The sequence below is a fragment of the Equus caballus genome, chromosome 22 (genome assembly GCF_041296265.1).
Source record: "Equus caballus isolate H_3958 breed thoroughbred chromosome 22, TB-T2T, whole genome shotgun sequence".
NCBI classification, from domain to species: Eukaryota; Metazoa; Chordata; class Mammalia; order Perissodactyla; family Equidae; genus Equus; species Equus caballus.
In genome coordinates, this window is record NC_091705.1 from 45,054,421 (window position 1) to 45,079,699 (window position 25,279).

Genomic DNA, 25,279 nt, shown 5'->3' on the forward strand with positions numbered 1-25,279 from the left:
GAGGCTCCGGGGAAGAATCTGCTTCCAGCCTTGTCCCGGTTGCTGGCTGAATTCAGCTCCTTGTGGCTGTAGGACCGCGGTCCCCATTCCCCGATGGCTGACGGCCGGGGGCAGGTCTGTGCTCCTCGAGGCTGCCCGAGTTCCTTCTTGTGCCTGCCATGTGGCCCCTCCAGCAACCGTGGGTCGAGTCGCTCTCATGCTTCTAATGTCTCCAGTTTCCCCTTCTGCTGCCTCTCTCTGCCTTCATCTGGAGGAAGTCCTCTCCTCTCGAGGGCTCATGCGATTAGACTGAACTCACGTGGAGGAGCCGGGATCATCTCCCTGTTCTAAGGTCCCTTCCCTGAGTCACATCTGCAAAGTGCCTTTTGCCGTGTGATTTAACACAGGCACCAATTCTGGGCATTAGAACATAAATGTCTCGGGGGCAGAGACATTGCTCTGCCCACCGCAGCAGTCTGACTTGGGTCTTCTGTCATTTGCAAAGGAAAGAATCTTGATTGATTTGCCCTCCTTCTAGTGAAAGGTTAGTTGGACATGATTGGCTCATGCAGCTGAAAATTTCTGCTGGATTCAGGAATGGCTGGATCTAGTAGCTCAAGCACTGTCGTAAGGACTCAGGTTCTCTCCATTTCTCAGCCTATGTTGGTTTCATGCTCTGGGTCCAGGGGGCGGCCCTGGCTCCCACCTCCAGGTTATTCCACAGGAGAGATGTGCCCCCCTCCCGCTGGGCCCTAACCCATCACAAAGTCAGCCTCCTCTATCATGCAGGCAGTTGGAGTTTTTCCTCTAAAATTCCCCACCCGGGTTAGACGCTGGCTCTCCCTTATATCAGCCTCAGAACCACTGAATATTTTCCCCCTAACTGACAGCACATTGCACCCCAACGATTCTCCTTTTGTACCTTCTACAAATGCCTGAGCTTCTCCTCTGTGCCAGGCACCGGGCTGCAGTGGGGAAAAAGGTGGCTGTGGCCACTGCCCTGCCAGGAGCTCGCTGTTCAGGAACACAAGCAAAGAAATCATCGAGCCACAAATGTGTGAAGGAACAAGCAGGTGAGGTGATGGAGAAGAACGAGCAGGTCCAAGTGGGAGGTGGGTCCAGCAAAAGCCTCACTGGGGAGAAGCCGTATAAGGAAGCAGCAGTGGGAAGAGCATCGCAGAGGACGTCACGGCATGTGCAAATGTCCTGAGGTTGGGTGTGCTCCGCCAGGTTGAGGAACGGCAGATGGGTCAGGAAAGCAAGAGTGTGGGCAGGGAGAGGAGGTGGAGGCCGCCAGAGTGGACAAGGAACCGGGTGGGGATGAATGCACCCACCCACCACCCCCTGCAAAGCACACACTGGCTTGGCTTTGGACTGGCAGCTCCCTGGGGGGTGGAGCACGGGGCCTGGTGGGGGGCGCTCCCTGGCACCCTTCTCCCCGCCCCCAACCCCTCAGCGTCTGCAGGAGTTCAGCCAGAGACGGTCGCCCGCGTGACTTCCGCCCCTGCTTCCGCCGGGCCTCCCAGAACAGCGTTTGGCACCTCGTTGAGGTTTCCCCTGCCGCCCTCCTCTCCGCACAGGGACGCGCCCTGGTTCTGCGGTGGAGACGGGGCGCCGGGATGCTCGTGAGAAGCGAGCCGGAGGGACAGGCCCCCTGGAGGTGAGCCCGGCGCCCCGCCTCCTGCGCGCCCCACCTCCCGCCGGCAGCCGCCCCCCCAGCCGCTTGACAGGGCGCATCTTCCCTCTTCCGACGTGGCCGCGGGGCTCGTCGTGGGGTCCCCCCCCCCACCCGCCGCCCTGGGCCCGGCCGCGTCTGCCACACGCGGCACCTCGCACACGTGCCGGTCTGCGCGCTGCCTCCGCTCCGCCCGGCGCCCGGCTCCCTCCCCGCAGGTGCGTCCTGAAGGTTTCCCACCTGGTCCGCGCAGGTGCCCCCGCCTGGGCGCCGGCCGCGCGGGATCCCGCGGGTGGGGGGCGGGGCGGGGCGTGCTCTGCTCGGCCGGGCGGAGGCGGAGGCGTGGCCGGCGGTGGGGACGAACACGGAGTCACCCGGGGCAAGGCCCCCGTGCAGTGCGCTGCGGCTGCCCTCGTCAGTCGGAGGGCCCCACGGCGTGCTGGGGTCCCACCCTGTGCCCCTCCACGGCCCTGGCCCTGCCGGAGAGGCAGCCCAGGTCACTATTCGGGGCCTAAGGCCACGCTTGGCTGATTCTTGTTCCAACATCAGTGGCCCGGCAGGAACTCGCCCCTGACAGGGTTTCACAGTTCTTTCTGGGGAGTCCTAATCTAAAGGGGTCACGTATGCCTCCGACCGAGCTCGGAGGTCATCGGGCGTCGTCCCGGTCCTCTTCCGGCTTCCCTCTCACCTGCTGATGCCCCATCCTCACCCAGGGCCCTAGGGAAGCTGCCCGGTGCCCCCATCAGCGGTCCCTGGTGCCAGGCCCAGGTGTCTGCCTGCAGGTGCCCACAGACCTCCAGCCTGTGAGCTGCCCGAGAGCCACGGAGTGAGGGGCTCCATTACAACCTCACCAGCCCCAACCCCTCTGTCCCTCCCTTGCTCCAAATGAACAAACAAATTCTCCGGTTACTTATTGAACATCTACCACATACAAGGTCCTAGTAGTGAGGACAGAAAATACTTAGTCCTCCCTGGAATAATTATTTGATTCCAGTCTGATAAATTCCACAAGGAAGTGTGGAGCCCTCCCACGCGTGCCTCTGCCTCAGGGCCTTTGCATGTGCTGTTCCCGTTCCCTGGACAAGTCATTGCCCAGGTATCCACACGCCTTACCTCTTACTTTGCTCCATTCAAAATCGCAGCCCCCTCCCCAGCCCGAGCCCCCCTCCCTGCCCCGCTTCATTTGTCTCTGTAGCTCTTTCACACCTCAGACCTGCATTTATCTCGAGCAGCGATTGTTATTCCTGGAATGGCACTTATCTGTCTGTCAAGTACCTGTAGCCCAGTGGAAGGGAAGTCTGTAGGGCAGGCACTTCTGTCTGTCCTGTTCAACACAGGACGTGACCTCCTCAGCCATTCAGGGGTTGGGGAGGTGGGTGTCAGGGGACATCTTCCGGCCACTGGGGGCTGACACAGGTTTTGTGGGGCCCAAAGTGTATATAGTTCTGGGCACCATCTTTAAGAAAAAGAATCTACAGTTACGTGTACAGAGTTAAGGCCAAAGACGCAAATAGAGACGGGCCTTGGTGACAGGAAGGGCGTCCCAGGCAGGGGGAACAGCTTGTGAACCAGCCTGGAGGTGGCCGGGAGCGGGGGAAGAAGGAGAGATCTGTGCAGCCGCAGCTTTGCAGGGGGTCCAGGAGGGGCTGGAGAGCCAGTGGGGACCGGCCAGGACATGACGGGCGGTGACTCGGGGGCCCTGATTTCTGCTGGATCATGGGGAGAAGCTCTGAGAGATGACCTCTGGTTCCAGCAGGACCAACCCCTATGCCAGCCGACACTTTCCCACTTGTGCCGCTGGCCAAGCAGGGGACCAGCCCCAGCGCTCCCCGTCGGCCTCCAGGAATGTGTCTCCCCTGCCTGGGGGCCCTGCTCACCCCCACCCACCCAGAAAGGTCCCCCGAGGCTGGCTGGGAGGATCCCGGCTGTCCCTCCCTCTGGGCCCTGGCCAGGGACTGGGGCCTGGCCCGCAGCCTCTGCCAGCCGTTTGCATCACAAACGAGGCTCGGCCTGGCTTTTGGGCTGGGGCCAGCCAGCCTGGTGCTGCCCTCGGTGACTTGAGGACACGAGCCATTTTCCAGTTGCTGTACATGCAGCCCCTCCCCCAGCTGCCTGGACTGTGCCCCTGGGGAGGGTGCCTGGGTCCCCAGCCTGTGGCGTGCTCCTGACCCAGCCAGCTCGCCCCACAGCCGGGAAGAACGACAGTCGTGTGGCTAATAAACTGCTCTGGTCAAGGGGGCTCTCTGACTGTGGGGGCTCAGCCCTTGACGGTCTCTCCTTTAGCTCTCACAGTGCCCGCCTTGCAGAGGAGGAAACTGAGGCTCAGAGAGGGTGAGTGACATGCCTGAGGCCGCTCAGCTAATGCCCAGCAGAGCTGGGACTTGAGCCCATGTCATTCTGCTCTAGAAGCTGCGCTGTGACCATGGGCTGCCCCCTGAGGCCATCCGTGTTTGTCCACCACGCAGGGGCACGCATAGCTGTGTGCTGGACAAATAAATGGCCGTCTGAGCTCGAGCTTCTCTCCCCTGCACGGGCCGGGCGAGTGGGCGGCTGCTTCTCTTTCTGGACTCTGCGCCCCGGAGGCCAGTGTGCTGCCCATGCCCGTCTGTGTCCTGGTATGCAGCAGGTGCTCGGTAAGTGTTTCTGGAGTAAATAACTGGATCAGTCAATTCACAAACTTCTCTTGGGCCCGGCTTGTGCTTCTCTGCTACAGGCTCCTTCCTTGGCAAGGGTGGGGGCACCTGCAGCTCAGTGTCCCTAGTGCTGAGCACGTGGCCTGGCTCCCAGTGGGTGTGCTGGAAAGTTCTCTGAGGTTCAGCCATGACTTATTCACAAGCCTCGCCCTAAGCTGGCTGGGGCTCCTGCCTCAGAGCCACGAGCCCACCTGGGGAGGCGTTCAGGGCCCCCTCTAGGCGAGTCTGGTGCAGAGTGAGGCGCTGTCTAGCTCCTCCTCTCTCCCCGGCTCACTCCGGGACTTCTTTCCTGCCCCAGGGCCTTTGCGAGTGCTGCCCTCCTGCCTGGACATCTCTTCCAGGCTGGCCGCTTTTCTTCCAGGGCCTTGGCTTCCCCATCACCTCCTCAGAGAGGCCCCTGGCTGCCGCATCGAGCTGCAGCCCTCAGGTACTCTCCTTCCCCAGCCTGTCAGCCTCCAGAGCTCTGAGCTTGTGTCCTTGGGACATTTTACTTGTTTCCTCAGGTTTTTCCCCTGTTCTATTCAGAGCAAAAGAGGAAGAGAGATGCAGCAAAGTAGAACGCGAAGGGAGGAAATAGAGGGAGAGAGTCAGAGCGAGAGCGAGACTGACAGAGAGAGAAACAGAACAGTGACTCAGAGGGACACAAACAGAAACTGAAAGGAAAACGAGAGTGGAGCCGCAGGGCGCTGGAGGAGGGGAGGGAGGGGGCAGGAGAAAGTGGCCTGGAGGTGGACACAGCGGGCCAGGCTGGGCTTCCCTCTGGCGTGACAGGAGTGTCTGGTGTTAGATGGCGGTGATGGTTGCACAACTCTGCACTGAAGGCCGCGGAATTGCACGCTTTACACGGGTGCATTCATGCAATGCGGATTACGTCGCATTTTAAAACCTGAGAGGTCGTCAGACAAACCCAAGTTGATGCCCGCTCTGCAAACCCGGTGACTCATGCTCCTCGAATCCGGCCAGGCTGGGGAAGGCGGGAGGACCGCACGGGTTGCAGGAGACCAAGATGACCGAGGGCCATGTGGGTCCCCGAACAGAAAAAGGACATTGGGGAACGAATGAACCAAGTCTGTAGTTTAGTTCGTGGTCTTGCACCGAAGTGAATTTCTTAGTTTTGATGAATTACTGTCATGTACGATTGATATCAGGGGAAGCTGGGTGAGAGATGCGAGAACTCATACTATCTTTGCACATTTTCTGTAAGTCTAAAATTATTTCAAAATACAAAGTTAAACAAACAAACACAGGAGACAGAAATGACAAGAGAGCGACCCAGGGGTGGAAAAGCTGCCCAGGCCCCAGCAGGATCCAGCCCTGGGCTGGGGGGAGCCTGGGGTCCTAGTCCTCTGCCCACTACTGCCAAAGAGGCTCCTGGAGCCCCTGGGGAGGGCGACACCTCCGGCTCCACGGCCACGAACCCCGGGGCCTGCCAGTAGCGGCTGTGGAAAATTCAGGGCAGTGCCTCTCGTTGCTCATCTAAGGGGCCCAGCGGTGGCCAGGGCAGCCCGGGGGCTCCCCTCCACCCATGACTGTGCCCCAACACGTCCGCTGATGCCCCGACCCCTGACACTGCAGCCCTCAGTGCTGGCCGCCAACTTGCAAGGCTCCCAGCGTCCCGCAGGGAGGGAGACACCAAGAGCCCGCTTGGCTGTGAAAAGAGCAAAGCAGCAGCCCCACGCTGGGACTAGGGCCGCTTCCCAGGGAGCCCAGCACAGGACATGCAGGTCTGTTTTCTGTCTCCCTTGCTGGACTCTGGGCTCCTGGGGGGAAAATGCTAATTTTTATTTCCCTGGAACCAGCCCTGAACTAGGCACTTAGTTGGTGCTCAATTAATGCTCATGAGTTTCCAAGACACCTTACTCACTGGGTGTCAGCCAAAAAACAGCGCTCTCTAATCCAATGCTTTCTAGCTTTTTAAAGCAATCAAGTCTACGTTTTAGTAATGAAATTAGAAAACTTCATAGAATAATACAATGACCCCCTCCTGCCACTGCCCAGAATTAACTGTTACCCAGAACGAGACGTTCAGAGTCAGTCACATTGGCCGCTGATCCTTTCTTGCTTTAAGAAATAAAGTGTTACAGATGCAGCTAAATTCTGCTGTAACTCCCACCTCCCCCAGAGCCAAGCTCGGTGGGTGGGGCGCCGCCTCCCGCCCTGGGGTCCCCCTCTGTACGCATGGGCAGGGTCAGTCTGCGGCCTTGTCGACACCTCACAGGCGAGCGCCTCATCCTGTGTGAACGGCTCTGATTGTGTGTTTTCTGGTGACAACGTTTAGGATCGCTGATGGCAGTCATGGACAGGGATCTATCCTTGTAGGTGGAGCCCCTGCCCCCCGCCCACCCCTGTGCGTCCACCACCTCCTGGTGCGGCCGGGCAGTTGCCCCAGCACGTGTGATCCTCTGCTGTCTCCGGCTGGAAATTCTTAACGGGGCCCAGCGTTTTCCTTTTGCCCTCGGCCACACCAACCGTGTAGCGGTTCTGACAACGTGGACACTACCGAGCCCTCGCCTGTGCCAGGCCATGGGCTAGGCCAGCCGGCTGCATGAACCGTCTCGAGGAATCTTCCCAAAGGCTCTGTGAGAGGCCCGCTCCCATCAGCTTTCTGCAGGTGGGGAAACTGAGGCTCAGAGAGCTCCTGGCTTGGGAGCCCTTGCTGAACCACCACATGACACCCACTGTGAAAATCGAATCCGGTCCAAGCTCCTTTCTTTTACCACCGAGGTGCAGACCGGTTCCGGCAGCTCAGCAGACACGGCCCGGGGGACGCAGAGCCAGGTTCTGGGCCATCCCCACGGCCGGGAGCCAGAGGCTCCATCCTGGTGCTGCCGCCTGGCCGGACGGCTGAATTCATTGCACCACTTTTCCTTCAGCCACATTTCCTCTCCCCGGGGAACTGTCTCAACGAGAGGTGAACACACCCCAGGGTATTAATCAGAGCAGCCACTTCCTGTCACCAGAGAGGAGCCGGGCCCCTCACAACCTGCCTTCTATAATTAGAGCCGCTGCCTCCTGCACTGGCCGGCGGTGGCTTCTGGCCCCGGGGAGGGTCGAGGGGGCTTGCCGTGCTGTTTCCCAAGAGCCCCGAGGAGCCCAAGGGGTGGTGGGCACGCTTGGGGGGTGCTCGGGTGAGGCGGCCTGGCAGGCTCTGCTCACCTCCGCGGCCTGGGGGCGGATGAGGTCCATTTCTAGGACCCAAGGAGCCCGCCCGTCTCCCGGCTCATTCGTGGAGCGTCCTGAGCATGTTCCGTGCGCCGTGTGCTCTGCTGTGCTCTGGGGACAGCAGAGAACGGGATGGACGAGCCCCGTGGAGCTGAGACGGAAACAAACACGTCAATAAGGAGATACAGAAACAGGGCAATTTAAGAAAAGGCCGTGAGGACACTAAATCAGGGGGATGGCTGGAGGGGGATGGTGAAGCTGGGGCGCTCAGGGAGTGTGGTCAGGGCCTGCCTCTGCTGGCCCCTGAGGGCGTGGAAGGGCCTGGAAGGGGACCAGAGACACAGAGAGAGCTGAGGGCAGAGGAAACAGCAGGCGACCGCATTAGGGCAAGCTGGAGAGGGGTGGTGAGGTCCTACAGGGCCCCCACAGGCCACCGAAATGGTGTGGATCCCAAAGATCAGGAGAATCTGCTGGACACTGGTGCCCAGACAGCGATGTGTTCAGCCACGTCCAAAGCAGTGGTTCTCCAGTGGGGGCGAGTCTGCCCCTGGGGGACACTGGGCAATGTCCGGGGACATTTTTGGTTGTCACGGCTGGGGTGGGGATGCTCCTGGAGTCCCGTGGGTGGGGACCAGGGATGCTGCTAAACACCCTTCAGTGCCCAGGGTGGTGACTCTAGCCGGGTGACTCCGGAAATGTTACTCTTTGAGGCTCCAGGTGCCTCTCTGTCAAAGTAGGGGCAGTGCCACCATCTGGGCTGCCCAGGGGGCTTCTGTGCTGGGGGTGGGGACCCAGGAGGTGTGTTGGATGGGGAAGTGACTTGTCATTCTGTTCTGAGTGTTGAGTGACCCTCGAGAGCTGGAAACTCAAGTTCGAAGTGTGGGCGACATTCAAGATGCGGGCGGCCAGTTCAGCCAGCCCGGGCGCCGCTGCACAGTGAACTCCCGTCTGCTAGGCTGTTCCAGACCCATCTTCCACAGCAAGCCCGTGTGGTGGCAAGACCCCACAGCGGCAGGGATGTTTGGTTGGGAACCGGCCCCGCCCCCTGTGGTTGAGGACGACTTTGGGGTCCTCGCAGGTTCCGGGTGAGGGATGACCTGAGAAAGAGGTGCTGGCATCTTGCCGACACAGCGCCTGGGAGCCTCAGTGAGGAAGGAGCAAGGAGGGACCGTCGCCTGGAATCCTAACTTGTGGAGGCGTTTATTCTGACCCGTCAGTTTGGAAGGAGAGGTTCCTGGCCCCCAGGGCTCCGGGGAGAGTTGCTGCGGGACTGCACCTGCTGCACCTCGGCCTCACTGGCTGGCTTCTTGCTCCAGGAAATGCAGCCCATTCCTCTGGTCCCTCCGTTCTTCCCCCCCCCCCCCCCCCCCCCCCCCCCCCGCCTCGGTGCCTGCAACCCCAGCCCCGGAAGGGTTTCCTCCATGGGGGGTGCTCTGAGGACGCTCAGGGGAATGGAAGGCAGGCAATGGGGGGTGGGGGCAGAGACTGTCACTGCCTTCCCAAGCTGCAGCCTCTCTCGTCCCCCCTTCCTGCTCGGAAGATGCTTCCAGCGTGCACCTGCCAGGAACTGTTGCAGATGCCGTCTGAGAAACCTTCAAAGGAGCAGAACAAAACGTTTATCCCTGAGGAAACGTCAACAGTTAACTGTTACCTGGGAGAATGCACAGTCTGGCAGGCAGAGCAACAGGTGCACACGAGAGCTGCTCTACAGGCTGATGAAGTTAGAAAACAAGTATAAAATGATAAAACCCAGTGCTGGCAGGGATGTGGGGAAAATGACACATCAGCTTCGCTGTAAACAGATTCAGATGCTGAAGATCACTGTGTCTGCATGAAACAAGGGCTGTGACACTGCACATACCCTCCAACCCAGCGTTTCATCTTTTGGCAAAACATTTTTGTCCTCAGGGACAGAAACATGCATAGTGGAGTTATTTGAAAGTGGGAGATGGAAAAAACAAAAAAAAGAAAAACTCAGATGCCCTGTGCTAACATTTGTGGAGCGCTCACACTGTTTGAAATGCTGAACGTGATTACTCTTTAATCCTTACAGCCGCTCTGCATCTGTGTGTTTATGAGGCCCTGAGTCGGCCCTTCCCCCGAGGTCCCTCAGGAGGTGAGCGGCAGGGCTGAGGGCTGAACCCAGGCGGCACCACCTCAAACTCGATGGCAGTGGGGGGTCTCCGCCCCACGCAGTTGCTCGGTAACATGAAGGCAGAATTGCCCACCAGAGAGAGGGTGACCTGCAGCTCCGTGGGGTGTGCGGTCACCAGGGTGCGGCCTGGAGACAAAAGGGCTCCTTTGTGCTTCTGCCTGGCGGTAAACACCAGCCACTGCCCGGCAGGCATGCCCCAGCCTGCGGCTCTGGAATGTGGGCGAGCCACCATCCTGACGACCGGCCACTGGTGGCTGGTCTCGAGGTGGCCAGGCCCGGCCTGCAGACCCAGCCGCCCGCGCTCTGTGTGTGCCCGAGGAAGGAGCCCAGCCCTTCACACCGCCTCGATGGACGCTGAGCAGTTGAAGTGATGCCCAGAACCCCAGTGTCCGCTCTGGGCAGAAGCACCGGTGGCCTCGAGGGTGGAAGTGCTGGAAGGATGGCGACAGCTCCAGGCAGCTGCGGCTTCAAGGAGGCTGAGACTGTGGAGATGCTCTGCCTCCTGAGAAGGGGACGGGAGGGGACACATCCTGGTGGCACGTCCGAGGCTGGTGTGAGTGTCGATGTGTCACGAGCTCTGAGGGAACGGTGGCTTCTGTGCTTGGGGCCCTGGCTCCCCATCTCTGAAGAAGGGGTTTGTGGGATGGGGGTGTGGGAAATGCGGGACCCAGACTCTGTGGCCGACAGGAGGCTCGGCGCGGGGCACGGGGAGAAGGCCCTTCCTCTTTGACAATTTTTCTCCTCTTCTCAGTTTAGCCTGGTGCCTGCGTCTTTACAGCCGGTCCCCCAGCTGCTCAGCCCCTGCTTAGCAGAGCGAGGGCAGGGCTCCGGCTCCGAGCCGCGGGCAGGCAGCGGCGTTTACTGCGTGACTTATCTCCCACGTGCTCGTTTTCGGAGTCGTCTTCTCTTGGTGGCAGTGACACTCCTTTTCCATTTACATGGATCACAGAGAATTTTCTTTTAAAATAAACTTAAGTAAAAAAAAATAAGGTGAGTCATTTTGAATAAAAATATGAAGCAAATGGTAGATGGATGGAGATGGTCGGAGTCATAGAGGTGGCCCCCAAGGGTCTGGAGTTTGGGATTCGCAGACAAGGGCCTTCCTGGGTCCCTGGCAAGACGGGCTGGGCAGGCAAACGCCCGGAGGTGCGGGTCTCACCAGCCCCTCGCCCGGCGCTCCTCTGTCCCCACGTCCCGGTAGCTGATTCTTAGTCTCTGGGACCTTTGGCCTCCTCTCCCTTTCTCCCCTCTCTCTCTTCTTCCCTCCTTCTCCGTGTCCCCAAGTCACGTCCGGGGAAGCATCCTACAGATCCAGCGCAACCCTTTGGCTGCCCTCTTGGTCTGAGGGCTTCCTTTTGGGGAGGGGGGTGCCCCGGGTGTCAGCTCTCACTGCCCCGTTCTCCTCTCCTTTGTTCGTCCAATCAATGCACCAGTTTCCACAAGGTGCCCTGGCTGACCCCACCCGGCCAATGAAATAAGCCTCGCCGACGGGCCTGGCGGGCACCTGTGCGTCTGAGGGCTCCCTGGGTGACTCCGGTGAGCGTTGGGGCGGGAACCTGGCCTGCAGCCTCCTCCCTCAAACTCATTCGTCCCTCTCCCCGTCAACTTGGCCGCCCCCCAACCCTGCCCAGTGGCGCAGACCTGTCGTTCTCCAGCCAGATCTTCCCCGCCTGGGCCGTCTGGTTAAAATGCAGGCTCTGGTGCCAGTCAGGGGGCCTGAGGTCCTGCATCTCCAACCCACGGTGCTGACGCTGCCAGGATCTCATGCTCGGATCGGTCGGGGTGTAGACGAAACTTTCTGTCTGGACACACAGTAAGTACCCTCAGTTTTGTGGGCCATCCCGTCTCTGTTGAAATGACTCAGCTCTGTGGTCATGGCACCGAAGCAGCCCTCAACTGTACACACACGGCTGGGCGTCCACGAAGCTTCATTTACGAATTCAGGTGTTGGGCGGGTTTGGCGCTAGTTTGCCGACCCCTGGTGTAGACCATGTTCTCTGTGGTCGGCCTTGGTGGACACCACCGCTCACCCCTCAGGAGCCCTCTGCGGCAGACCGTTATCTTCCTCTCTGTGCCGCCGAGGAGTGGGCTGAGGCTCAGAGAGGGTCAGCCATTTGTCCCAGGTCACACAGCCAGCAAGTGCCAAAGTTGGGACTGAAACCCAGCTCTTCTGGTTGCAAAGCCCGTATGGCCTGGCCACAGCGAGTCACCAAAGCCCTTTGAGCCTCAGTTTCCCCACAGGCTGTCTCGAGAAGGCACTCTTCAGACTCTCTCTGCAGCAGTCACTGCCTCCCAGGGTCAGTGGGAGGTTAAATACGGTAGTGATTGGCACACAAGTGCTAGGAGGTTTTTCATTCATTCAGTGAGTGTTAGTTTGCTTGCTGAGATGGTGACAGGAAAGGGAACTAGACAGAGGCCTCCCATGGGGCCTGTGGGTCCTGGCCTTCCTCGTAATTCTCCAGGGCCCCCCGAAGGAGGCCTCCTGAGCAGGTGCAGGGTGCCTTCCTGCCTCCCTCTGGGGGTCTGGCTCCCGTCGTCCTGGCCAGGGCTCTCCCCTGGACACAGCCTGCTTCCCCCCGATCCCCTGGTCTGACTGCACGCACTTTCAGTCTCAGGTCGGCGTTTGTCAGCTCCGCCTAGGCCCTCCTGACAACACTCTCCTGCAGGGAGCCTGGCATCTCTGTCACTCTGGGGGTCATTTTGGCGTGGCTGGACAGGCGTTGGAGAGCACGGAAGCCATGCTCCTGTCCCCTGACTATAACTCTTTTTTGTGTTCACGAAGGACCCTGGTCCCCCCCATGCTTCTGTTCAGTCACCTTAGTGTGTTAGTTTTTAGTCCTTTTTACCAGTTGCTTCCTGATCACAAAATGGCTGCCACTGCTCCAGCCTCTTGACCTCACAGCAGCAGCACAAGCAGGACAGCAGGGAGAAAGCTTACATCTTATTGACTAGAACTGGGTCACGTCGCTGCTACTAGCTGCAAAGGAGGCTGAGAAGGCAAGAATCTGGCAGAGGGCAATGGGGCGGCTGTGACTAGACCAGTCGTGATTCGTCCCCAGGTGCAGGGGATGTTGCTGGTCCAACCAAACTGATGTTTTGCTAGCAAGGAAGAAATGGGGAGTGGCTTTCGAGAGGGCAGCCCAGAGTGAGTGTGACAGGGGCCAGAGAGGTTGGAGAGCAGAGTGTGAGGGAATCATGGTGGTGGAGAGGCTGGAGGCCAGGCCCCACGGGGCCTCACGGACCATCCTAGGGTTGTTTGTATCTCAAGGGCAATGGGGAGCCATTGAAGAGTTTGGGGCCAACGCAGGTAGCATGAGAGGATTTGTGTGTCCAAGAGAAGTGACTCGGATGGTGGTCCTGAGTCCTCTGAGGGGGCTGCCCGCGCCCCGAATGGCTTCACAAAGGAAGCTCCGGATGATGGAGCCTAACCCCAGACCTCGGAGACTCCAGGAAACCATCCAAGCCAGGCCTCTGGCGGCAGAGACCTGTCTCCATGCCTGGGCCGAGGCGGGAGCCACCAGACATGCCTCCCTCCTGCAGGGATCCCGTGTCCTCACGGGGGCCCAGGTCCCAGGACTGGCCAGACGAGCCAACGCTGCGGGATTTGAGGACAGGCGAGGGGACCCGTCCCTCTGTCTGGAGCTTAGCAGGGAGCCAGGGGTGAGAGGATGACCCTGCGGTGACGATGGTCCTTGCCAGCCGGCCAGGCACTGGGCTGAACTCGCCGTGCGTCATCCTTCAGTCGCCATGACGACTGTGGGATGCGGCTTAGGGAGCCAGTGTCATGGTCACCGGGAGTCACCCCGTCCGGGCCCTGGGGAAGAACTCCTGGGGTGTGAACTCGCTTAGTGCTCGCAAGAGCCCAGAACCCTCTCCAACTCCCCGCTCCCTTCCCCCTCTGCCCCCGCCATATCCCATCCGTCAGCTTGACTTGGAAAATATCTCCAGAATCAGACCTTCCCCTCCTGCCCTGCTCCCAGCCTGGGCCCAGCCACGCTCGCCTCCTGTCGGATCATTGCGTCCTCCCTCACACAGTGAGACAGATCCTTTAAAAACTTCAGTGCGATCCTGTCCTCACTCTGCTTGAAACCCTCCAGCGGCTTCTCATCCCCTGCACAACCAGAGCCCTGCCCACCTCTGCATGCCTGCCTCCTACCACTTCTTCTGCTCCAGCCTTTCCAACCTCATCCTGCCTCAGGGCCTTTGCACTGGCTGTTCCCTCGAACAGGCTGTTCCCTCGGGCCCAAAGTGCTCTTCTCCCTGAAATCAGAACAGCTTGCTCCCTCTTTTCATTCGGGTTCTGCTCAAATGCCCTCTCCTCGAAGGTAGCAGGCTCCCTCCTCGTTAAAGGGGACCGCCCCCCTCACGCTCTGTTCCCTCCCCCAACAGAGGGCTATGTTTTGGGTCTTCGTGCTCCCACCCAGAATATAGACTCCAGGCAGGGATTTCTGTGGGTTCTGTTCTCTGCCGTATCTTCAGCGTCTAGATCAGTGTCTGCCCAGTGTAGGAGCCTAACAGAAATTTCTTAGGTAAACGACCAACCTGCGAGGTGGGTACTGTTGTCATCCCCACGTGGTAGGTGCAGAACAGACCCAGACAGGTCCGGCAACTTGCCCAGGGCCAAGGGACCTTCAGGCCAGGGAGCCTAGAGTTGGACCCTCAGGGGCTGACCCCAGAGCCCTTGCATGCCACCCCTGCAGGGCGCTGTCTCCTGTGTTACGCATGGGCCTGAAGCAGGTGGTTCTGGGCTCAAATCCTTGCTCTACAGTTCCCAGCTGTGTGACCTGGGGCAGCTGTCTCAAACTCTCTGGGCTCTGCTCCTTGTCTGCACAGAGTGAGCAGCCCTTCCTGCCGAGGGTGCACAGCTCTGAACAGAGCTTGGCATCCGCGAAGCTGGGCTATGGCTGCCTATCGTGGCTCTCCCATTTAGGAGGCGGGGCGACTGGGGCCCAGAAGATGCTTGAGGTCACAGGCCTCCGGATTGGAGGGCAGGTCCGGCCACTCCCTCGCCCCACCCCCCAGCGGCAGCCCCACCCTCCCTCGGTCCTGCCAGCGGTCATTGGCCGTGACAGAGGGGGCTGCCCTGTGCTTTCCCCACCGGCCTCTCCTGGGTGGGGTGGAGGGGGTATGGGTCAAGGAAGGGCTCCGGCCAGCCACTCCCCTCTCCCAGCTCCTGGTGGCGCTGGGCCACCTGCAGGGCCAGCCACTAACTGTCCTGGTCGCCCGGAGGCAGGACCCTCGGGGCTAAAACCAGGAGAGGCCCAGGCAGACCCAAGTAGGTTGGTGTTTGTGAGGTTGGATGAAGTGACAAAGACGGATGAGTCAGGACACTAGCAGGACTCGGAGACTGGCAGCCCTGCCGATGGTGACCCCCCCCGGGCACCCCTCCATGCCCCTCGTCCTCCCTGCACCCTCGGGCCCTCCCTGGGTGTGGTGGGTACCAGATCAGGAAGCTGAGGCCCGGGAGGGGCGGTCCCAGCCCGGTCGCCCCGAGCTTCAGACCAGGACCTGCGTCCCTCTCCCAGGCCCAGTGCCCGCGCGCCCTCCGCTCGCTCCCGCAGAGCTGCCAGTCACATGCCCTGGGGTAGGGCGGGTGGGTGACTCCCCGCGCTGGAGGCTCCAGCACACTCTCAGCACCGTCAGATAGGCCCCTGCCAGGCTCCTACAGGAACGTGGGGCCTCAGCGCCAGTGCCCAGCCCCCCGCTGGGGACAACCCCTCCAGGAGGGCGGGCGGGTGGCCACCGCCTCTCCTCGGCCATATATGGACAGGAGCCGGGACCCTGCAGCCCGGTGGCGATCAGGGCTGCCGCCACCTCGGCTGACCCGGCATCTCGGGCTCCCTGGGGCCGCAGCCTTGGCCGTAGGGCAGGGCTGGCGAGGAGGCTGGGGACAGGCGAGCTGTGGGCGGCGGGGGCTCGGCGGCGTGGGCCTCCCGGTCCCAGGAGCTCCGGCCAGGCAGCGGGCGCGGGCTCTGACCAAATAAGGCCTGGCCCACGGGCCTGCGGCCTCCCCTCCTCCCAGCCCAGCCAGCCGCCTGGACGCTGGCCCTGTGGCTCGAAGGGGAGTCCCCCTGAGAAGCACCCCCAGGAGAGGAGCCTCCGTTTAGAACTTGTGGAATGTTCCATTTGGAACCTTCAGAAGGCTCCATCTACAATCTTGAGAGAAGGCCAGGTGCAGACAGATTCCGGGAACTCCCACAGCCCCACGGGAGCCCCAGCCAGCCCCAGGGCACCAGCCGCATCCATCCCCGCTGTGAGCACACCCACCCCAGTCCCCATGCCCCGGGGGGTTCTGCTCTTGGACTCCGTTGGCAGGTCCCAGGCACACTGGTCAGACCCTTGCCGGCGCCTGGGCTGTGGGGTCGAGGGCAAGGCTGGCCGAGGGAGGGGCCCTGGGCTCTCGAGATCACTGGGGGCCCCTGGGCAGTGACCTGTCCCCACCTGTGCCTGTGAGGGCCAGTGTGAGCCCTGGAGGGAGGACGTGCCCCTCTGAACCAGCTGGAGCCCCACCTGGGGAGCAAACCCCTGCAGGTGAGGAACAGGAGGGGGCAAGCCCACGGGGTCCAGGGCGAGGTGAGCTGAGGCTTGTCACATGTCAGGAGCCACTGAGGGGCTTGGAGCTCCCGGGTCTGCCTGCCTTCGTGCTTTGGTTCCAGCAGGCGACTTTGCTTCCTGGAGCCTCAGTTTTGCCATCCTTAAAATAGGCGTAACACAGACCTGAGCTCGGGGACGGCTGCGGGGACCCCGCGGGTACAGTGCGGAGGGCCCTGCAGAGAGCTATGGGAGGACTAAGCGGGATCCCGGGCGAGGGGGGCACCCCTGGTTTCCAGGGAGACTGGGGGAGGTAGGGGTGCTCCCTTGGCCCCAACACCCCCTCCAGGCTTTTCTCGGCCCTCCCTGCTTTCTCCTCAGCCTAGCGGTGCTGGGGTGGCATTTCGAGGTCTCCCGACCCACCCGCACAGCAGGAAGCTTGTGGTCAGGGTGACAGCTGTCAGACATGTAAACATGCATGTGTGTGCATGTGCAGGGGCACCCGTGAGGCCCCGTGAGCACAGCCGTGCGAGGTGAGCACGTGCAGGAGTGAGTGCCTGGGCCCTGGTGTGGGAGTCGGGACGTGGGGCTATTTGCGGTTTCTGCTGCTGCCCGTTTCTGAAGGCTTTTCAGGAGTTCTAGGATCTCAGGGGTGGGGCAGAATTAGGGCCCCCGTGCAAAAGGGGAATGTGTGACCCCACGTTCAAAACGTACCAAGACTGTGAAGACGGCCACAGCAGGGCATTAAACCGAGGTTGGGGCCTCCTGAGTGTGGGGGCCCAGTGCGAGCCCCCGGGCCCTTCCCGCTCCCTGGGGCGTGGGGGTGTGTGTGACCTGGCCGGGCCCGTGGACACTCCAGCCCGCAGCGGTGGTAGGACCCGCAGGAAGGGTCTGGAAAGTCTATGAAAGAGACACCCTGGTTCCCATCTTGGGAGCAGCCGGGAGCCACGTGGGGACAGGACACACAGCCTAAGGCAAGTGTCTCCCAGCCTCTCTGTTGAAGCCCAGGGTCAGGGTCGTCCCTGCGGACCGGAGGCTGGCAAGCTGGCGCAGCGCCTGCTTGTAGCCAGCCTGGCAGGACGCTGTGGGCGGGGGGCCTGGGCAGAGCTGGGGAGCCTGGGGGTGGACGGCAGGACGGCTGAGGGCCCCAGGGCCTCTCCTCAGGGCAGGAACAGGAGGCTGCCCCCTGGGGTTCCTGCAAGGGGCTTGGGGCTCCCCCGACAGCTGCGGCCTTGGACCCTGGCCCCAGGGGTGCACTCTGCTGGAAAGTTCTCTGCGGTCTCCAGAAGCACCCACCCAGGCGTGGGAACGTGCCCGCGGGAACTTGGGGCTGTTTTGCTGGAACCTCAGGGACTGGGTCCGAAGCTTGGGGACCCCACCTGGTCCCGAGCTCTGAGCGCCCTCAGGGTGGGGTGGGCCTGGCTCACGCGGAGGGGTCTCCCAGAGCCTGGCACAGCGCCGGCACAGCAGGGACACACAGCCTTCCTGTGGGGCTGGAGAAAATGGACACGTCCAGCCGATGCCATCAGACCACGCGTCCGTGTCGCCAGATGCCTCTGCTGGGGCTGCCAAGATGGCAACCAGTGCACCGTCTGGTTTCGACGCTGCGTATTAACGGGCAGCCTGGTGATGCACGTCTGCCCGCCCATGTTTCCATGTGGGAAAAAGGTCTTTTCTCCGAGGGCCTGGGAGTCTGTGATGGGCTTCCCCGGTCTCTCTTGCATGAACCACATGCCCAGTGCATCTCTTGCCTTTTGCAGTTTCTGTTTCTTTAAAGTGGGGAGAGAAGGAATATGTTCCCAGAGACACCCAACTGGAGAGCTCCTGGGCAGACTTCAATGCTCTAAGGTAAACTTGTCCTTTTGATTAATTAATCAACAGATTTATTTGGCACAGACTGCATGCCAGAGCCAGCGCTAGATGCTGAGAAAGCAGAGGAAAAATGAGCTGAGGGAAATTCTGCCTGAGGTCTGTTTTTTGTTTTACCAGTGCAGAAACCAAGGCTCAGAGAGGTTATGTGAGTTGCCTAAGGCCACACAGCACATGCATGACAGGCTTTGACCTGCAAGGATGCTGACTGTGGAAGTCGGCTAGAAGAGATGTGAGAATGAGGCGTCGCTGGTGGTTAAGACTCAGGCTTCGGTGCCAGTGAAATGGTTCAAATCCCACCACTGGGACCTTGGTGGGACCTGTCACTCCCCCAAGCCTGGCTTCCCTCAACCTGCAAGGGTTGTATTCTGCCACATGCCGGCCCACCTCTCAGAGCCTCAGTTTCTCATCTGTAAAGTGGGAACAACAGGAGTCCCGCTCGTTCCTTCAGTCCCTCAGCGATGCTCATCGAGCAGCACTGTGTGACGCGCCAGGCTTGGTGCTGGGACGCAGCGTGAACCAGAAGCCCGCGGGTGAGGGGTTGACTGGGGAGCTGGAGGGTGCCCGGCCAGGCTCCCTCTGCCAGCCAGGTGCGGCTGGAGCAGGGCAGCAGGCCGCACCGAGGTGGAATTCAGCGCAACAGGCCCCAGCTCATCGTCTGTCTTCAGCCTGCGGGGGCCAGGTCGGGGTCTGAGGGGGGAAGGAGAGGCCTAGGGCCAGAAGCAGGGAGAGGGGCCAGGGAGAGGACGAGCGCGGGGCTGGCGGGGGGTCCTCACCATCACCGTCAGCCTTCTCGGAAGAGGGGAGACGGGGCTCTCGCGGACTTACCGGTGGCTCCGCTGAGCTCTTCACTGGCGCTGTCCTGCGGACACAGCACCATCCAGCAAGGCAGGGGCCCCATCTGACAGATGAGGAAACTGAGGCTCATGGGGTGGAGTCACCTGCTTAAGATCGCACAGCCTGGGAGGGTAGGGCGTGGGTCCTGTCCCTCCACGGCCCGCCCGAGCATTAATTACAGGGGTGATGAAGGAGGAGAGAGATGGGGGATAGGAGGGAAAGGAGAGAGAGGTTTGACAAGGGGGAGGAGGAAGCGCCTCCTCCTGGGCCCGGCGTCATCTTCCTCTCCGTCCTCCCCTGTCTGGGGGCTTGTGCTCCCAGGGGCTCAGGCTCGGCCACGCTCTCGGGCGTCTTGGGCCCGGCCGGGAGTCTCCTGGGCGTGCGGCGGCAGCTGTTGCCCCGCAGATGGTGCCCCCACCGCGGGGCTGCTGCTCCTCCCGGCCAGGGACCTGGCATCTCCGGCAGCCTGGGAGGCTATTTTTAAACCTTCCAGCTGGTTTTTATCGTGGCCGCTGATGTGTACGTGTCGAAACCGTGGGTTCGTTCTGCCAGCTCTCTGCACGGACTTCGCAAATGAGGGGGGACGGTGCTGATCTAGGTGGAGGCTGGGGGCACCCGAGGCTGCGGCCAGCGCTCGGTCCCTGCCTGGACTGTGGTAAGAGAAGGGGGTGAAAGGGCCCGAGCCAGGCAGGAGCTCCCAGGTGGAGAGAGCAGGCACTGGGCGTGCTCCCCGAAGACGAAGACTGAAGCGTGTGAGGCCAGAGCGGGACCATCAGCGGCTTTGGACCCTTACGCTCATTTCCCCGCTGGGGGATGGCAGAATATAGGGTTGAGCATGAATTCTGGAGTCAGACAAACCTGGGTTTGAAACTTACTCTACTCAACAGCTGTATGATTATGGGTATCAGTTAGCTACCACCGGGTGACAAATGACCCCAAAGTTTAAAACAACATGATTCAGTGAGTTAATTTAGCCTGAACCATCAGCTCGATGGTTCTTCTGGTCTGAGCTGGGGTCCCTCAGGCCCTGCGCTCAGCTGGGGTCCCTCACGCTCTGCAGTTGCCTGCTGGGCCAGCTGGAGGCTCTGTTCTGGGGCGTGGCTAACGATCATCTAGGTGAGGGCACGGCTGGGTGACCTGTCGCTCCTTCTCTGCCAGGCTTATTCTCCTGATGGGGACAGGAGTCCGAGAGAGGGCAGAAGCACGCAAGGCTGTCAGGGGCATGAGCTTAGATTTGGCACAACATCGCTGCCGGCAATTCTGTTGGCCAAAGCGAATTACAGGACCAGCTCAGATCCAAGAGGTGGGAGGGGCACACGGCCTGTTGATGGCTGCAGCCGCAGCCAATGCTGCAAGGGCTCTGAGCACAGCGGAGATGCAGAACTGGGGTCTCCCGGGCTCCCAGAGCCTCAGTTTCCTCATTTGTAATGTGAATAATACGGCTGTTGTGCTGACTACATAAGGAGATGTACGTGAAGCCACGAGCACAGAGCCGGGTCGCGACTCCCTGAGGAGAAGGGTCACTTCCTGCCCCGCCCCGCCATCCCCGTGAAACGCGCCCCAGAGGGTCAGCTGCTCCCTGGACAGACACCGTCTGAAATGACGGCCTGTGGCTGTAAGGAGCCCACCAGGGCCAGGAGCCTCTTGGTGAGTATTGTCCCCCCCTCCCCGGGGGCCGGGCTGACAAGGACTCACTGATGACCGTCCGTCTGTCCCCCAGGCCATGTTGTCTCATCAACACCACCAAGCACATTCACACACCCATGCACACTCACACATGTACCTTTACACACACACTCTGGCTCCCCCTCACGCTCTTGCATGCACGTGTGTGCACGCTCACACTCACACGCACACAGCCTTCCTGGCTGAGTCCCGCCGCCTCGGTTGGTGCGGCCTTCAGACGGAGAAGCTGGGGGGTCCACGGCCGGATCGGGAGACTCGTTTCTACCCAGTGCGCCCACCAGTCTCTGGGGGACCCTGAGCACGTTCCTGTCCGACTTTGGGTCCCCGTCTCCTAACGAAAACGATGACAATGATAGCCAGCATTTGTTGAGCACCACTGACACGCTCTTATCTAAGACTGACAGCAGCCTGGCAGATGGGGAAACTGAGGCTCAGAGAGGGGATGCAGCCTCCCACGGTCACCCAGGCAGTAAGCAGAAGACCTGGAGCTCGAGCCCCGGTCTGGGCTGGCTGTGGGGCCCACGTCTCCAGCTGCTTTGCTACACAGCTTGCAGGCCCGTCTCACCCTCATAGTGAGGGAAAGCTCCTATAATCCCACCTCGCGGGGGAGGAAACTGAGGCTCAGAGAGCGCAGCGACGTGCCCGGGGTCTGCCTCCCAGTCGCACTGGGCTTCCTTCCTTTTCTCACTTGAGCTGATTTCCTCCTGCCTCAGGGCCCTTGCACCTTCTGTTCCCTCTGCCTCTGCCCTTTGCCAAGTCGGCGAGGTTCATCCTACGGGTCTCACCTCAAAGGCTGCTTTTGCAGGAAGCCCACTGTGACCCAGACCAGACTCCACTGGCCCTGGGGAACTGGCTGTGGGCTTTCCATCTGCCGCTGTAACGTGCTGCTGTGTAACAAGCACAATGTGGTACTAACATGGCAGTCAGCTATCAGCACAGTTTCCAAGGGTGGGAGGTGCGGGGGGCTCGGCACCTCTCTGCTCAGGGTCCCCGAAAGCTTAGCCCGAGGTGCCACAGGCTGCGCTCCCGTCCCAAGGCTCCGGGGCACCGACTCCTGCTCACTGGGGTTGTTGAGAGCGCAGCACGCGGCCCGGGGCCCCTGGCCTCCCTTGTCACCCGGCCGTCTTCGTCTCGCTGGCTCTCTCCGTTCTCGTCCGCTTTTCCTCCTGAGGTGTGACCGACGGGTAACATCAGATATGCGTCCTCTTCCGCTTTTCAGGCTCTTTCTGATGACACTGGCCCCACCTGGAGAGTCCGGGGTGATCTCTCCATGAGGTCAGCTGCTTGGGTCGCTGAGTCCCAGGCGTCACGCCCAGCGCGGTGGCTGCAGGGAACAGCACCGCAGCGCATGTGGAAAAGCAGCTGAGGGCAGAGCCTGAAGTCCTCACCACAGGGAAAAAGCAGAACGTGTTATAACCGTGTCCGTGAGGGATGTCAGCTTTCAGACTTACTGTGGTGATCGCTTCACAGCGCACACAAACAGCGAACCGTGATGTCCCACACCTGAAACTAACACAACGTCATGTGTCAGTTATACCTCAATGGAAATAAGGAATGGATCAGTCAAAATAAACAAAGATTTCCTCGATAAAAACTGAAACGTCCACAACTAGAAGGACCTGCAACTAAAATTTACAACTACGCACTGGGGGCCTTTGGGGAGAGAAGAAGAAGGAAAAAAAACACTCGAAACATCAAATGAGTAGAAATCGAAAAAAAAACCCACCATCTTTAAATGTTCCTTAAACGTGGGTCACTCCAATTTGCTTTGCATTTCACTTATTCTATGATTTCTCACGGGTTTCTTTATCTTCTTTCCTGCCCACGTGACGCCACAGCCCTATGACCCTCCAATCCATGCATATGAAACTGTCACATATACCAACTTTCCTAATGTTTAAAATTAGGAAAAAAAATAAAATCTAGTGTGATCTGTGGAAACCAAAGGTCAGCTGTTTACTAACCTCGACTCGAGCTGCGGCCTAAGGCCTCTGAGCCGTGTAACCAACACGGTCCCAGGTTCTGGGGACCGGGGCGTGGACGTCTTTGGCGGACTGTTATTCTGCTTTCCACGCTTGCTTTTTTGATCTTTTCCATCACACGCACTTACCAAATGACGTTATATATTCATTTGTGAGATTCTCTGTTTTCTGTCTGTGCCCTTCCCAAGACCAGGGGGTTGGAGGGACTGAGTACAAATTCCCTGAACAAACAGCAGGACCAGAGTTTGAACCTGCACCTCTGTGTCCTTATTTATCAACGAAGGGGGCTGGATGCTCAGTTCCTCCCCTGCCACTATCAGGGCTACTGTGTCCAGTTGCACAGGTTGTGCACTGCACAACTGGTTGTGGACTCCAGGCCTCAGCTCACACCTCAAACTCTGTGGTCCTTGCAGTTGGGTAGAGTCCAGACTTTAGGCCCATGGGCCATGGCTCTGTTCCTGAACCTGGAACCTTGGAACCTGCGTTCTCAACCTTGACTGCCCTTAGAGTCATCCAAAGCTTTTATAATCCTAATGCCTAGGCCATGCCCCCAGACCACTTGCTTCAGAATCTCTGGACTGGGTCCAGGCACCTGCATTTTTAAGGCTCCCCAGGTGATTCCTGGGTTGGGCTGAGGAGGTGCCTTCCTCCAGCAGAGTCAGAGAGTCAGAGAGCTACCTAAGGGGGGCGGGGGGGCGTCGGGGGGGCACTCTGCTAACTTTGTGAAACCGAGGTCCAGCATCTGCGGGTGACACCCGTGCCTTCCTCTCCCCCATTTCTTCACTCTCTGGCTGCCGCCAATGAACCGCTTGCACCGGGCAGCTGCCCTCATGGCGTTAGGGCTGACTTATGACCGGCCAACATCTGGAGGTCAGTGGACACGGACGGCTCTTGTCCATCAACCCTGCTCCATCCGGAGTGGGGACGGTCTCCCGTGGGTGACAAACGGGTTAGAGTGAGGCAGGCAGGCCGGGTGGGCCGAGGGCGCGGGCTCCCCGGAGGAGCGCGTCACCGGCCCAGTCCCTCGCCTGGGCATCACTGAGCGCCGCCCGCCGGAGCTTAAGTTTTCCTTGGCTGCGGCCAGTTTGCTGGCACGTGGGTTGGGATTTTCTCCTCCGAGGGCGGCGCGCGCGGCTTCCGCGGCCCGGGGGCAGGTGACGAAAGGCGCCAGCCGCCAGGCGGCCGGGGCTAGATAAGACCGCGCGCTGCCCCGACACCCGCTGTGCGCGCCCCGGTGCAGGAGGAAGGCGGCGGCGGCGCGCAGGGCCGGGCGGGAGCCGCAGGGATGGGACCGCGGCTGGCGCTTTCACGATGGCGAGCAAGACTCCGGCCCCTCTCCGTCCCGGCGCGACGTCGTGGCCCCTGGGCCATGCCTGGCCTGTGGACACGAGCCCAGCGATGGGCCTGGCAGGGGTGTGCCTTCCCCAGGACCCCCCAGCCAGCCAGCCCGGGGCCCCCCCACCGCAGCCCCGGCGCTGGCCCCTCGCCCTGGCTCTGGCCTGCTCATAGGGCTGCGTGTCCCCTGCGGGGTGGCCCGCGTTAGGCTCTTTCTGCTTCCTCCACAGTGCGGCCGGCGGTGGGGGTGGGGAGACTCAGGGTCTGCTCGGGGCGGGGAGGGGGGCCCGCGGCTCCTCCCGGGCACCCCCAGCGGTGCAGCATCACCGTGCAAAACGCCCCCTGGACCGCTGACACCGCCCTCCGCCCGCGGCCCTGGGTCGCCAGGTGCCACCTGCTCCGGCTTGGCCACGCCCCCGACGGGGCCCACTCTACCCGGCAGCTCGACCCAGGAAGGAGGGGGGGGGGGGCGTCTCGATGGAAGACCACCCTGCTCCAGAGCTTGTTTCCGGAGAACACGTGCTGAGGACCCGTCTGAGCTCGAACCCCAAACGGTTGGAGCCAGCCGTGCACGCCCGCGGCGTCTCTAGACCAGCGGGGGAGGCGGGAGCCCAGGCCGGGGTCTGTGCTGGTGCCGCCCGCCGGCCCTCCTCGCACGCGCCCGGAGGGGATGTGGCGCCCCGCAGAGGTCGCCGAGGTCGCCGAGGTCGCGGGGCGGGCTCCGCCGCTCGCTGCTCTCTCGGGAGGAACCGGAACTTCGGAAACCACACTCCTATCTGCCCCCCGCAAGAGCTGCAGCTGGCAGCCCTCAGGGCAATTAAAGCGGGTGCTGCTTCCTCACCTGCTTGTTGATTCATTCGTTCATTCGTCACTCACTCGCTCATTTGCTCATTTGTTCAGCCGGTGTCTCCTCATGCTCCAGGGTCCACCCCAGCGCACGGTGTAGACAGGACAGAAGGGGAGGTTGGTGATAGACCCGCTGGGATGTGGTGTATACCGCGGGGCAGGCAGAGGGGCTAGAGACCATCAGAGCAGGTGGGAGCCGCAGGCTGGTGGGATGGGAGCCTCCCCAGTCAGGGTGGACACGGAAGGCCTCTGGGGAGGCAACATTGGAGCAGAGACCTGAGTGGAGACGAGCCAGCCAGGCAGAGGGAGTGTATTCGTTTCAATATTGCGTAACACGTTACCACAATCTTAGTGGCTTAAGCAATGCCCTCTTATTATGGCGGGTGACCCCAGGTCAAGAGTGGGCATGTTTTAGCTGACTTCCCTGCTCTGGGTCTGAGCAGGCTGCAGGCAAGGTGTTGGCTGGGCTGCGTTCTCCTCCCCAGGCTCAACCGAGGAAAGAACTGCCTCCAAGCTCCCTCCAGTTGCT

The 25,279-nt window shown here is 60.8% G+C and overlaps 2 long non-coding RNA genes across 5 annotated transcripts; both read left to right on the forward strand.

Annotated features, from left to right (window-relative positions):
• The first annotated feature begins 1,479 nt into the window (after positions 1 to 1,479).
• LOC111769926 (uncharacterized) lies at positions 1,480 to 6,434 on the forward strand. Of its 2 annotated transcripts, none has more exons than XR_011430820.1 (4): positions 1,480 to 1,639; positions 4,120 to 4,287; positions 4,646 to 4,774; positions 5,135 to 6,434. It is a non-coding gene; the product is annotated as an uncharacterized lncRNA (long non-coding RNA). The 2 variants fall into 2 exon arrangements; XR_011430821.1 differs by having other exon boundaries at positions 1,492 to 1,872.
• A 2,543-nt stretch (positions 6,435 to 8,977) lies between these two features.
• Positions 8,978 to 22,528, forward strand: LOC106782440 (uncharacterized). Of its 3 annotated transcripts, XR_011430818.1 has the most exons (6): positions 9,873 to 10,217; positions 10,416 to 10,654; positions 11,296 to 11,477; positions 17,956 to 18,043; positions 20,365 to 20,548; positions 21,807 to 22,528. It is a non-coding gene; the product is annotated as an uncharacterized lncRNA (long non-coding RNA). The 3 variants fall into 3 exon arrangements; XR_011430817.1 differs by lacking the exon at positions 20,365 to 20,548 and having other exon boundaries at positions 8,978 to 10,217; XR_011430819.1 differs by lacking the exons at positions 17,956 to 18,043; positions 20,365 to 20,548.
• The last annotated feature ends 2,751 nt before the right edge of the window (positions 22,529 to 25,279 follow it).